Source organism: Oncorhynchus nerka, linkage group LG9b, assembly GCF_034236695.1.
Source record: "Oncorhynchus nerka isolate Pitt River linkage group LG9b, Oner_Uvic_2.0, whole genome shotgun sequence".
Classification (NCBI taxonomy): Eukaryota; Metazoa; Chordata; class Actinopteri; order Salmoniformes; family Salmonidae; genus Oncorhynchus; species Oncorhynchus nerka.
This window is the reverse complement of record NC_088424.1, coordinates 32467677-32481161: the sequence shown is the minus strand read 5'-3', so window position 1 is coordinate 32481161 and position 13485 is coordinate 32467677. Positions and strand designations below refer to the sequence as shown.

At 43.2% G+C, this 13485-nt stretch overlaps 1 pseudogene; it reads right to left on the bottom strand.

Moving 5' to 3' along the window:
- Nucleotides 1–90: 90 nt before the first annotated feature.
- On the bottom strand, nucleotides 91–13458 carry LOC135565715 (E3 ubiquitin-protein ligase TRIM65-like; annotated as a pseudogene).
- Between the last annotated feature and the right edge of the window lie 27 nt (nucleotides 13459–13485).

The window sequence follows — 13485 nt, the reverse complement described above, 5'->3', positions numbered from 1 at the left end:
GAGGACTCGGGGTCAGATAGTTTAGTCTCTATGTTGTTATGTAGGAAACTACAGGCTTATTTGACGCAGAGTAAATTCCAGGACTTCTCATTATGAGGCCAAACTGGGCTTCTGGACCAAAGCCCGTCCTCCTGATGTCCTTGTATAAGACTGGTATGTAGGACCTCTTCCCGCTCCACTCTCCCTCCCAGTAACAGCAGCCTCTCTACACAGCATCTGGATACTGTGAAACCTCTCTGTGTGGTTGAGGCACGGTTTGGGCTCCTTCATTGTCACTTCCTGGTCTCTTTCAGTCAGGTGGAGATTGTAGAATTCTGTGTTTGGATCCAATGTGGGCTGACAGAAATCTATGGAGAGAGGAGAGGGAGGAAACAGAACAGAGGTACTTACGACATGTGATTAGTGTAGAATAGACCTTACATTTTGTGTAATAACATACATTTATACTTTCATTTTAGCTGTTTTTTTAGCAACAGTGTCTCCTGGTGACAGTGAAGAAAGACATGGATGCACAATTGAATGAAATAGATAATTGATTTTAGATATATTTGTGAAGTATTTCTCTGAGAGGGGCTCTGGGGTGTACATAATCTCCATTGTATTGACTGCAGATGGGGAAGTTTTCAAGTAATAACAACAAAGGGCTCAATCTGATTGGGTGGACCTGGCAGGGCCTGGCTCCCCAGGGGGCGGGCCTGTGTCAACCCAGGCCCACCCATGCCCACACCCCTGATCAACAAAGGGCTATCAACAATTATGCACCAATCCATTTTAGAAAAACGATTGAAGAGCAATATCATTTTCCCCCCAGTTTTATGAAATAGGTTATGTACCACTGCCAAGTTCTATTTATGTAGTGGTGTGGAATATCAGACATATCAGTGTCACACCTGCTCTTAAAATCTGAAGCCAATTCTCTTTCAGGATGTCTTCCTGTCTCTCTGTTAGTTCAGACCGATAGGCCTGACCCACAGGGACACTGGATTGGTCTGGAGTTTCAGGAGGGGCGTATAGAGACGGCCATATCTACAGAGGGAACAGTGAGAGGATACAAAATGATACAAATGAGAAATCCATCAATATGCAATCATTGTGTTTAAAAAACTTTTTTTACATGTAATACTTGATAATACCTGGAGGAATGTGATCCTCTGTGTGTGAAAGGTGCTCCAGTTCAGTGTTTCTTCCTCAGCTCAGCTGCCTGCTCCAGTCTCTGTGTGAGTCCTTCAGGCTGACTCACTGCAGTCTTCTCCTGGGCTCTGATCAGCTCTCACACCTCACAGCACCTTCTCTCTATGGAGTGTATCAGCTCAGTAAGGATCCTCTCACTGTACTCCATTGTTGCCTGTGCAGAGTGCTGGTGGGAGATGCAGAGAGTAACCTGCAGTAACCTGGAGACTGTGTACTCGTGCGCAACCATGGCAGCCAAAGGCTCAAACCCAGAGGAAACTGTGGTAACCAGGATAAATGCGCAACCTGTGCACTGCCTAATACCCACTCCTGGACCCAGCCATGAGAACCATGTGAGGCACACTGGGATCAGTTACATCCAAGCGATAAATCCTCAAAGTTATGTTGGGAAACCCAACTTGCTGCAGCACAGATATCACCAATCATCATGCACCTGAACAACGCCCAAGCAGCCACCACACCCCTAGTGGAGTGAGCATGTACACCAACCCTTGTCCTTTGCTGTCATATTCCATTGAGATAGCCTCCACAATCCAATGAGAAAGACACTGCTTAGAAAATCACCCTACCTTGAGCTGGATAACGAAACACACAAAAAGTTGGTCACGAACTGGAATATCCTTGGTCCTATCCATATACAGTGCCTTCGGAAAGTATTCAGACCCCTTGACTTTTCACATTTGTTACATTACAGCCTTATTCTAAAATGGATTAAATGAAACAAATTCCTCAGCAATCTACACAGAATACCCCATAATGACAAAGTGAAAACAGGTTTTAACATAAGTATTCAGACCCTTTGCTATGAGACTTGAAATTGGTGCATCCTGTTTCCATTGATCATCCTTAGGATGTTTCTACAACTTGATTGGAGTCCACCTGTGGTAAATTCAATTGATTGGACATGATTTGGAAAGGCAAACACTTGTCTATAAGGTCCACAGATGACAGTGCATGTCAGAGCAAAAACAAAGCCATGAGGTCGAAGGAATTGTCCGTAGAGCTCCGAGACAGGCACCGATCTGGGGAAGGGTACCAAAAAAAGACTGCAGCATTGAAATTCCTCTGAGGAGATGGGAAAATCTTCCAGAAGGACAACCCATCTCTGCAGCACTACACCAATCAGGCCTTTATGGTAGAGCGGCCGTATGGAAGCCAATCCTCAGTAAAAGGCACATGACAGCCTGCTTGGAGTTTGCCAAAAGGCACCAAAAGACTCAGACCATGAGAAACCAGATTCTCTGGTCTGATGAAACCAGGATTGAACTCTTTGGTCTGAAGGCCAAGTGTCTGGAGGAAACCAGACACCATCCGTACGGAGAAGCATGGTGGTGGCAGCATCATGCTGTGGGGATGTTTTTCAGCAGCAGGGTCTGGGAGACTAGTCAAGATCGAGGCAAAGATGAATGGATCAAAGTACAGAGAGATCCTTGATGAAAACCTGCTCCAGAGCGCTCAGGACCTCAGACTGGGGCGAAGGTTCACCTTCCAACAGGGCAACGACCCTAAGCATACAGCCAAGACAATGCAGGAGTGGCTTTGGGACAAGTTTCTGAATGTCCTTGAGTTGCCCAGCCAGATCCCGGACTTGAACCCGATCGAACATCTCTGGAGAGACCTGTAAATAGCTGTGCAGCAATGCTACCCATCCAACCTGACAGAGCTTGAGAGGATCTGCAGAGAAGAATGGAAGAAACTCCCCAAATACAGATGTGCCAAGCTTGTAGCGTCATAACCAAGAAGACTCAATGCTGTAATCGTTACCAAAGGTGCTTTCAACAAAGTACTGAGTAAAGGGTCTGAATACTTATGTAAATGTGATATTTCATTTTTTTATTTTGATAAATTAGCAAAAATGTCTAAACCTGTTTTTGTTTGTCATTGTGGGGTGTTGTGTGTAGATTGATGAGAGAGAAAAAAAACATTTCATCAATTTTAGAATAAGGCTGTAGCATAACAAAATGTGGAAAAAGTCAAGGGGTCTGAATACTTTCCGAAGGCTCTGTATGTGCGTAAAGCACCGGACACAGGCTATGCAACCTCCATTGTTGACTGGAAGCAAATGAAGGAGGTGAGAAAGTGAACAGCTTGAAAGCCAGGGACCTGTAAGACATAGGCATAACCTTGGGAGCAAAACCTGCATTAGGATGTAACATCACTTTGGAGTCGCCAGGCGCAAGTTCCAAACAGGAAGGGAAAGACCTAGTTCGTTGTACAACTGAATGCATTCAACTGAAATGTGTCTTCCACATGAATCAGAGAGGTGTGGGGTGCTGCCATAATCGACATCCACGTCCTTGGCACCGGTGGAACAGCGGTTTAACTGCCTTGCTCAGGGGCAAAATAACAGATTTTTACCTTGGGGATTCGATCCAACAACCTTTCGGTTACTGGCCCAACGCTCCTATCCGCCAGGCTCCCTTCCACGTGTACTGAGAGCGCATGGAGATCCCCAACGCCCTTGGCCGACACCAAGGCCATGAGCAGGGCAGTCTTGTAGGAAAGGACCTTCAGGTCCACAGACTCCAATGGTTCAAATAGAGGCTTCCCTCCATGGAAGGTGCCAAAGGCTTAGAAACTGGCCTGAGCCGGCGCACGCCTTTCAGGAACCGCACCACCAGAGTACGAGACCCCGGGGTAGGGCTGTCAATCCTAAACTTGCGGACCTTGAGGTGCTTGTTTAAAACACGCAAGTCCAGGATGGGACACAACTTTCCATCTCTCTTGGGAACTAAGAAGTACCGGCTGCACCAACCGCTCCATACTTCTGACACTGGAACCACCCGAATAACCTGCTTTTGAAGACGACAGGTGCTAGGACTGCCATGAAAGGAGGAGGACGCACAGAAAACGGCAGGTGGTACCCCTTAGTCACTGTCCAGGTGGTACCCCTTAGTCACTGTCCAGGTGGTACCTCTTAGTCACTGTCCACATCACCCATGATGAAACTGCATATGCCCGCCACTGGACGGAACATGCTCCCAGTCTCCCATACATTATGTTCTTAAGGGGCAGAGCGCCACCCTGAGGACTGGGATATTAAATTTATTTGTCATCATTTTTTTAGTCTCCACCACCCTTGACAACTATGTGTCTGAAAGTGGGGAAGGATCTGTGTTTATTATGTCCACACCTGGACGATACCTCACTCTTGATACCCCTGAACACTGAGGAACCTTGGGTAGAAACAATGTGCTTACGTGGTACAGCCATTCTGATACCCAGACCACACCGGATTCGGGAACTTCGGAAACCAGTAAGTTGCCCCCATTGACCGAGCCACTTGGGAGCACTGTTGCCACAGTAAATTCTTGGGGAGGTGGGCCCCGAGAACATAACTCCTCCCTCGCCCTGCAGCTAGGGTCATGAGATCTGCTCTTTCCCCGTGCTGTGGAAGAACCAGTTTTTACCTCCTCGAAACGGGCCTGTAAGGACTCCATAACTGAGCCAAACAACCTTGTTGACGAAACTGACTCATCCAAATACATCTGCCTGTTCCTCTCAAGAACTGCAACCAGCTGATCTGCTGATAAACGGCATTGTTTATTCAGAAGCACCGTGCTAGGAATAGCCCCATTGTTAGACTCTGGAACTAAGTAACTCGCCAGCTTTCCATCCATTGGCGATATGCAAACGATCCTTGCCTCCTCCATACCCTCTACATTCATGAACTCCCCATAACCTGGTAGCACCAGCCTGGCTGAATGAGGGGAATCTGAGGTTGTCTTTAGGTCATGAGAGAAATCTTTAAACAGGGGTAAGCAATGCTTCACCGCTGCATGGACAGGAAGTAAATACCTTCCCCCAACCTGGGGGAGAAGATGTACATTCCACCCCCAGATGGTTTCCGCCCTACGACACAGCTCCATCAAAGGCGCATTAACAACCAATGGTCACTCTCCCCCACTGAATCCAAAGCTGGGCTTTAGGCTGCCCCGGACTGATGTAATCCTATTCACACTGGATGGAGCCTCACTTGCCTGGGATGACACCCCTATCAACTCCGACCACCGCTGCTGCTCTCTCCTGACCTCCGACAACCCCATTCTTGAGGTTGCTTAACCCGAAGACCCTTCGCCAGCAGCCCCAATCTTTTCCACAAAGTCAGCCCGACACCCAATGAAAGTTGAGCCCAGCCGGAAACAATGGTCACACAAACTGGTCTGAGCCAAAGCCTCCTGTGCGTGTTTCCACCCCAGACAGCACTCATTAGTATCTTTACATGCCCTAGGGCTCTCAAACTCAACTCTGGACCTCAAAGCCAGTTCAACTGCATTTTTTCATTGTTCCCCTCTAATCAGGGACTGATATAGACATGGGACACCAGGTGTGTTACCAGGTAGAACAGAAAACCAGCAGGCTCTGGGCCTCGTAGGGTAAGAGTTGAGTACCCTTGTCCTAGGGCATAGTCGGAGGTTCAAACTCGGCTGGTTAGCCTTTTTGAACTTACTCTTACCACTGGCCGTCTTACTCAAGCAAGGAAGCACTGGTTACACAAGCAGAGCAAAAAGTAGTTCAATTTTAGCAAACACAAAAACTGATACCAAGACCCAAAACTCACAACATCTAGGGGGACAAGTACCCTCTCCCCACTAACAGACACCTAAGTACAAATGTTGAAAAGTTAGCAAATTGCATGACACATTCTTCCTTCAGGCGAGCTGAAGAGCAAAAAATTTAGGGAATGGATGCCTAGCCTGCCCTCGAAGCCCCACTTCCTGGGCATAATACTGGGGCTTCGAGGGCGGGCTAGGCATCCATTTGCCCGTTGGGCGTGACAGTTTTCTTCAGGTGAATATTATTGGTCGTTGATTCCCCATAGTATTTTATACCGAGTGACCGACTGAAAGGGAACTAGACATTTCATGTCAGCTTTCCAGGCATTGTTTGAAAATATACATTACCACATATTTATTGAAAATAATGATTTGATTGTTGTCTTGTGAATTTCCCAAAAACACTGCAGTCATTTGTCTCCCTCTATTGATAGCTTTAGTGTTACAGACAGGCATAAACGTGTATGTTTGATGCAATTATTCTCCAGTCTCCAAATTAAGACCATGCATTTGATGACAATATTTCCTTTTGCACACAAAAAGAACACGCCCTTTAAAAAATACAGCACTTCCCTGTCTCCCTGTCATATCCAATGGGCCCTATGGGGTGTGTGAATGCTATGACAAGCCCCACCTGTCTGTCTGTCTGTCTGTCTGTCTTCTCTGCTGCAGCTGAGACGGTAGCATGGCTCACGTGTTCATCCATCACACACAGCATACAGACAAACTGCTGATCAGTACGACAGTAGATGAGAGCAGATATTATCCTGTACTTGCCTGGTGGCGTCAACCAGTGAATGCTTCTTTAGAGAGGGTGATTCCAAATGGCGCTGAAGGTGAGTCTCACAAAATACAGCCAGACACACCAGACAAGACTTCAGGCCCAGCATAGCAGCAGCATCTTCAGGCCCAGCATAGCTTTGAACAGGAGGAGGAGTTTGGACTCCTAAGACCTTAACTTTCCTAACCATCTCTGCCAAAATGGTATTCCTTTCCAGTTCTGGTCTTTTGGAAAAAGGAGTTCCGCGCTGCACTGAGGGCAGCTGTATTCTCCTCAGCTTTGTTCAGCCTGGTCCCAACAGCCTTCAATATAGACCACCCAGCTAATATCTCTAGGGGTAACGTTACCCCGTAATGTTTGAATGTCCAGTTTTTCCTTATTCTCTCAATGTTAGCAATGACTTTTTGTTACATGTTTTGGTATTAGTTAGTTAGAACATTCCCTTAAAGTCAAACATAACTTATCTAGAACATAGTTACAATGTTCTCAGATTAAACAACAATAATGTTCTAGACACGTTCTGTCCAGTTTTCTGAGGATTGGAGAATATTTAATCATTTTCACATTAAACATACACAGAACTTTGGTTGCCAAGTTCTCAGAATGTAAGATATTAAAGTCCTAGACATGTTTCATGGGTACGTTGCAAGAGCATTTCTGTGTATCAGTTGTCAGGATGTCCAAAGAGACCCCCCCCCTAAATTACACATTACGACTTGTTCCTGTTGCCATGCCCATAATTGGTGAAACACTGAACCACCCACAGCTCCATTTGTCTGTTGGCAAGATTAGGCATAATCACACAGTGATTTTTACATACAGTGCCTTGCGAAAGTATTCGGCCCCCTTGAACTTTGCGACCTTTTGCCACATTTCAGGCTTCAAACATAAAGATATATATAAAACTGTTTTTTTTTGTGAAGAATCAACAACAAGTGGGACACAATCATGAAGTGGAACGACATTTATTGGATATTTCAAACTTTTTTTAAAAATCAAAAACTGAAAAATTGGGCGTGCAAAATTATTCAGCCCCCTTAAGTTAATACTTTGTAGCGCCACCTTTTGCTGCGATTACAGCTGTAAGTCGCTTGGGGTATGTCTCTATCAGTTTTGCACATCGAGAGACTGACATTTTTTCCCATTCCTCCTTGCAAAACAGCTCGAGCTCAGTGAGGTTGGATGGAGAGCATTTGTGAACAGCAGTTTTCAGTTCTTTCCACAGATTCTCGATTGGATTCAGGTCTGGACTTTGACTTGGCCATTCTAACACCTGGATATGTTTATTTTTGAACCATTCCATTGTAGATTTTGCTTTATGTTTTGGATCATTGTCTTGTTGGAAGACAAATCTCCGTCCCAGTCTCAGGTCTTTTGCAGACTCCATCAGGTTTTCTTCCAGAATGGTCCTGTATTTGGCTCCATCCATCTTCCCATCAATTTTAACCATCTTCCCTGTCCCTGTTGAAGAAAAGCAGGCCCAAAACATGATGCTGCCACCACCATGTTTGACAGTGGGGATGGTGTGTTCAGGGTGATGAGCTGTGTTGCTTTTACGCCAAACATAACGTTTTGCATTGTTGCCAAAAAGTTCACTTTTGGTTTCATCTGACCAGAGCACCTTCTTCCACATGTTTGGTGTGTCTCCCAGGTGGCTTGTGGCAAACTTTAAACAACACTTTTGATGGATATCTTTAAGAAATGGCTTTCTTCTTGCCACTCTTCCATAAAGGCCAGATTTGTGCAATATACGACTGATTGTTGTCCTATGGACAGAGTCTCCCACCTCAGCTGTAGATCTCTGCAGTTCATCCAGAGTGATCATGGGCCTCTTGGCTGCATCTCTGATCAGTCTTCTCCTTGTATGAGCTGAAAGTTTAGAGGGACGGCCAGGTCTTGGTAGATTTGCAGTGGTCTGATACTCCTTCCATTTCACAATACAATTTGAGATTTTATGTATCAAATCAAAACTGGAATTTCTACTCAAAGCAAAGGTTGTAAAAGTATACTAGTATACTAGACATTTATAGAACAAATCCTACCTAGTTTGATGATTATGTCATAATCAGAGAAAACGTTGTTGATTTATATAGCTTTAAATTGCATTTTATAGAAGTTATGTATTTCTATCAAGTCAAAACTGGAATTTGTCCTCAAAACAAAGGTTGTAAAAGTATGCTAGACATTTATAGAATAAATCATACCTAGTTTGATGTTCCTGTGACAAACAGTGAGTTACTTATTGATTTTTACCACTTTAAATGGCATTTTATAGATTATGTATTTCTATCAAGTCACAACTGGAATTTCTACTCAAAACAAAGGTTGTAAAAGTATACTAGACATTTATAGAATAAGTCATATTTCGTTTGATGTTTCTGTGACAAACGGTGAATTAATTAATGATTTAAACCGCTCTAATTGGCATTTTATAGATTTGATGTATTTCTATCAAGTCACAACTGGAATTTCTACTCAAAACAAAGGTTGTAAAGAATGCTAGACATTAATAAAATAAATCATCATTAGTTTGATGATTCTGTGACAAACGGTGAATTAAGTTATTTATTTTTACATTTTGAAATGGCTTTTGGCGAATGTCTGTTGAATGTCCAAATGTGTGGATATATAACCAACTTTACCTCGGTCTAAGGAATGTGCTTAGAGATATCCCTTATTGTTAGGACATTTTTCATTAGTGCTCTCACATTCTTAACAATATATGTTCATGTCATTATTGCCATTTTGAATAGCATTTATCAGACATTTTGATTGTAATATGGACATTTCGTTACAACACTTAAAAAAACATTATTTATGCGTCTTTGTTTATTGCCCCTTGACTTCTTCCACATATTGTTGTGTTACAGCCTGAATTTGAAATTGATTCAATTTAGATCAAATTCATAAGAAATGAAAAGCAGAAATATCTTCAGTCAATAAGTAGTCAACCCCTTTGTTATGACAAGCCTAAATAAATTCAGGAGTAAAAATGTGCTTAACGAATCACATAAGTTGCATGGACTCACTATGTGTGCAATAACAGTGTTTAAAATTATTTTTGAATGACAACCTCATCTCTGTACCTCACACGTATCTGTAAGGTCCCTCAGTCGGGCAGTGAATTTCAAACACAGATTTAACCACAAAGACCAGGGAGGTTTTCCAATGCCTCGCAAAGAGGGGCACCTATTGTTAGATGGGTTAAAAAAAAATTAAGCAGACATTGAATATCCATTTGAGCATGGTGAAGTTATTAATTATACTTTGGATGGTGTATCAATACACCTAGTCACTACAAAGATACAGGCGTTGTTCCTAACTTGAGCAAGGAAACCGCTCAAGGATTTCACCATGAGGCCAATGGTTACTTTAAAAAAGTACGGTCACATAGTTTAATGTCTGTGATAAGGGAAAACTGAGGATGAAGCAACAGCATTGTAGTTACACCACAACTGACAAATCGAAAAGAAGGAAGCCTGAACAGAATACAAAATATCTCAAAACATGCAACCTGTTTGCATCAAGGCACTTAGGCAACACTACAAGTGTTATGTTTGCGGTTAATCCAATACAACACATTACTGAGTACCACTCTACATGTATTTTCAAGCATTGTGGTGACTGCATCATGATATGGGTAAGCTTGTAAAAGTTTTTCAGGATAAAAAAGAAATGAAAGGGAGCTAAGCACAGGCAAAATCCTAGAGGAAAACCTGGTTCAGTCTGCTTTCCACCAGACACTGGGAGATGAATTCACCTTTCAGCAGAACAATAACCTAAAACACAAGGCAAAATCTACACTGACGTTGCTTACCAAGAAGAAAATGTTTTTTGAGTTACAGTTTTGACTTAAATCTACTTGAAAATCTATGGCATGAGCTGAAAATGGTTGTCTAGCAATGATCAACAACCAATTTGACAGAGCTCGAAGAATTTTGAAAAGCATAACGGGCAACTATTGCCCAATCCAGGTGTGGAAAGCTCTTAGATTCCCAGCTAAACTCAGCAAAAAAGAAACGGCCCTTTTTCAGGACCCTGTCTTTCAATGATAATTCGTAAAAATCCAAATAACTTCACAGATCTTCATTGTAAAGGGTTTAAACACCGTTTCCTATGATTGTTCAATGAACCATAAGCAATTAATGAACATTCACCTGTGGAATGGTCGTTAAGACACTAACAGCTTACAGACAGGAGACAATTAAAGTCAAAGTTATGAAAACTTAGGACACTAAAGAGGCATTTCTACTGACTCTGAAAAACACCAAAAGAAAGATGCCCAGGGTCCCTTCTCATCTGCGTGAACGTGCCTTAGGCATGCTGCAAGGAGGCATGAGGACTGCAGATGTCGCCAGGGCAATAAATTGCTATGTCTGTACAGTGAGACATCTAAGACAGCGCTACAGGGAGACAGGATGGACAGCTGATCATCCTCACAGTGGCAGAGCACGTATAACAACACCTGCACAGGATTGGTACATCCGAACATCACACTTGCGGGACAGGTACAGCATGGCAACAACGACTGTCCGAGTTAAACCAGGAACGCACAATCCCTCCATCAGTGCTCAGACTGTCCGCAATAGGCTGAGAGAGGCTTGACTGAGGGCTTGTAGGCCTGTTGTAAGGCAGGTCCTCACCAAACATCACCAGCAACCATGTCGCCTATGGGCACAAACCCACCGTCACTGGACCAGAGAGGACTGGCAAAAGTGCTCTTCTCTGACGAGTCACGGTTTTCTCTCATCAGGGGTGATGGTCGGATTTGCGTTTATCGTTGAAGGAATGAGCGTTACACCGAGGCCTATACTCTGGAGCGGGATCAATTTGGAGGTGGAGGGTCCGTCATGGTCTGGGGCGGTGTGTCACAGTATCATCGGACTGAGGTTGTTGTCAATACAGGCAATCTCAACGCTGTGCGTTACAGGAAAGACATCCTCCTCCCTCATGTGGCTCATCCTGACATGACCCTCCAGCATGACAATGCCACCAGCCATACTGCTCGTTCTGTCCGTAATTTCCTGCAAGACAGGAATGTCAGTGTTCTGCCATGGCCAGCGAAGAGCCCGGATCTCAATCCCATTGAGCACATCTGGGACCTGTTGGATCAGAGGGTGAGGGCTAGAGCCATGCCCCCAGAAATTTCTGGGAACTTGCAGATGCCTTGGTGGAAGAGTGGGGTAACATCTCACAGCAAGAACTGGCATATCTGGTGCAGTCCATGAGGAGGAGATGCACTGCAATGCAGCTGGTGGCCACACCAGATATTGACTGTTATTTTTGATTTTGACCCCCCCACTTTGTTCAGGGACACATTATTCAATTTCGGTTAGTCACATGTCTGTGGAACTTGTTCAGTTTATGTCTCAGTTGTTGAATCTTATGTTCATACAAATATTTACACATGTTAAGTTTGCTGAAAATAAACGCAGTTGACAGTGAGAGGACGTTTCTTTTTTTGCAGAGTTTATACGTATTGACTCAGGGGTGTGAATTCATACATTAGATATTTCTGTATTTCATTTTCAATACATATGCAAACATTTCTAAAAACATGTTTTTTGACTTTGTCATTAGGGGGTTTTGTGTGAAGATGGGTGAGAAAAAAGTATATTTAATCATTTTGAATTCAGGCTGTAACAACAAAATTAATGAAAACGTTCTCAAGGCACTGTAGGCCCTGTCCAGAAGAAACCCTAACCCTTCCTCCCTAGGCAGTACTTGGGTAGATCTGAAACAACTTGATAGGTGTAAGCAATAGGATGAATGCACTTTAAATTAAATCTCAGCTCTGTTAAAAGTACACTCAAGAAAATATTTTATTGATCATAGTGATTGAGTATTATTAAAACAGGTTAATATGCCCCACAAACATTAGATAACTACAGATGTAGGATGTTAATTTGAGCCAGTTTGCTACAGCAGGAAAATAATCCTGCAGCTACAGGTAGTGAGAATTATTATGTGGATTATAATTCATGGATATATTTTGTAGGGGTTGACACATTTTACATTAGGCCCAATCAAGTCTGATATTTTTTAGTTAAAATTACAAACTTCAGAAGCCTTTTTAAACCTTGAGTACATAACAAGTTTGCATTTCCTTCTGTGGAGGAAAATTCTCATCAACCAAAGAGTGATCAAATAAAGATCCATCTGTATACAGAAAGCACTTTAATTGCTGAAATAAGTCAATGAAATCAATGATGAGCGAATAGTCAGATCAACTGATACCTGACATGGACATGGTGGTGTAGAGATCGGAGTACTGTGAACTAAGAGGATGTGAGTTCAAATCCCAGGTGAGTACATGTTTAATAATTATTCATGTATGAATGAACATGCACAATATAATCATGTATGCCAAATATGTAAGTTAAAAGCACTGTGTGTGAATGTCCTTACCAACAGAAAAAAAGTTATCAATGGTTCACTAATCAGGGCCTTGATTGGCTCAGCAACAGTGATGTGTATAGCTGTTTTGGGCAGACACATACATGTTCATGAAACGTGTCTAGAACATTAATATCTTACGTTCTAAGAACATGGCAACCATGTTCTGTGGATGTTGATGGAATACTCTCTTAACCCTCAGAAAACTGGGCATGAATGTTCATGAAACGTTCCCATTAAACATGTCTATAACAATATCTTAAGTTCTGAGAACATGGTAACCACGTTCTGGGTGAGTTCTATTTGACATTAAGGGAATGATCTCTTGGAAAAATACCTTGCACATCCTATGAAAACGTTAGTTAAGGACCTAATGAGACTCTTAAGGGAACGTTCTCCATTCTCCAGTGTTTGTTGTTAGCTGGGCATGCAGTAACTGTGTCCACAGGGGATAGCCACTTGATTTCCTAGCACATCTAGACACACTGGACAGAGAAGTTGATCTTGGTAGATGAGTTCCTCTGCCTGCGACATTTCAGAGAGGGAGAGGGAGAGAACCAT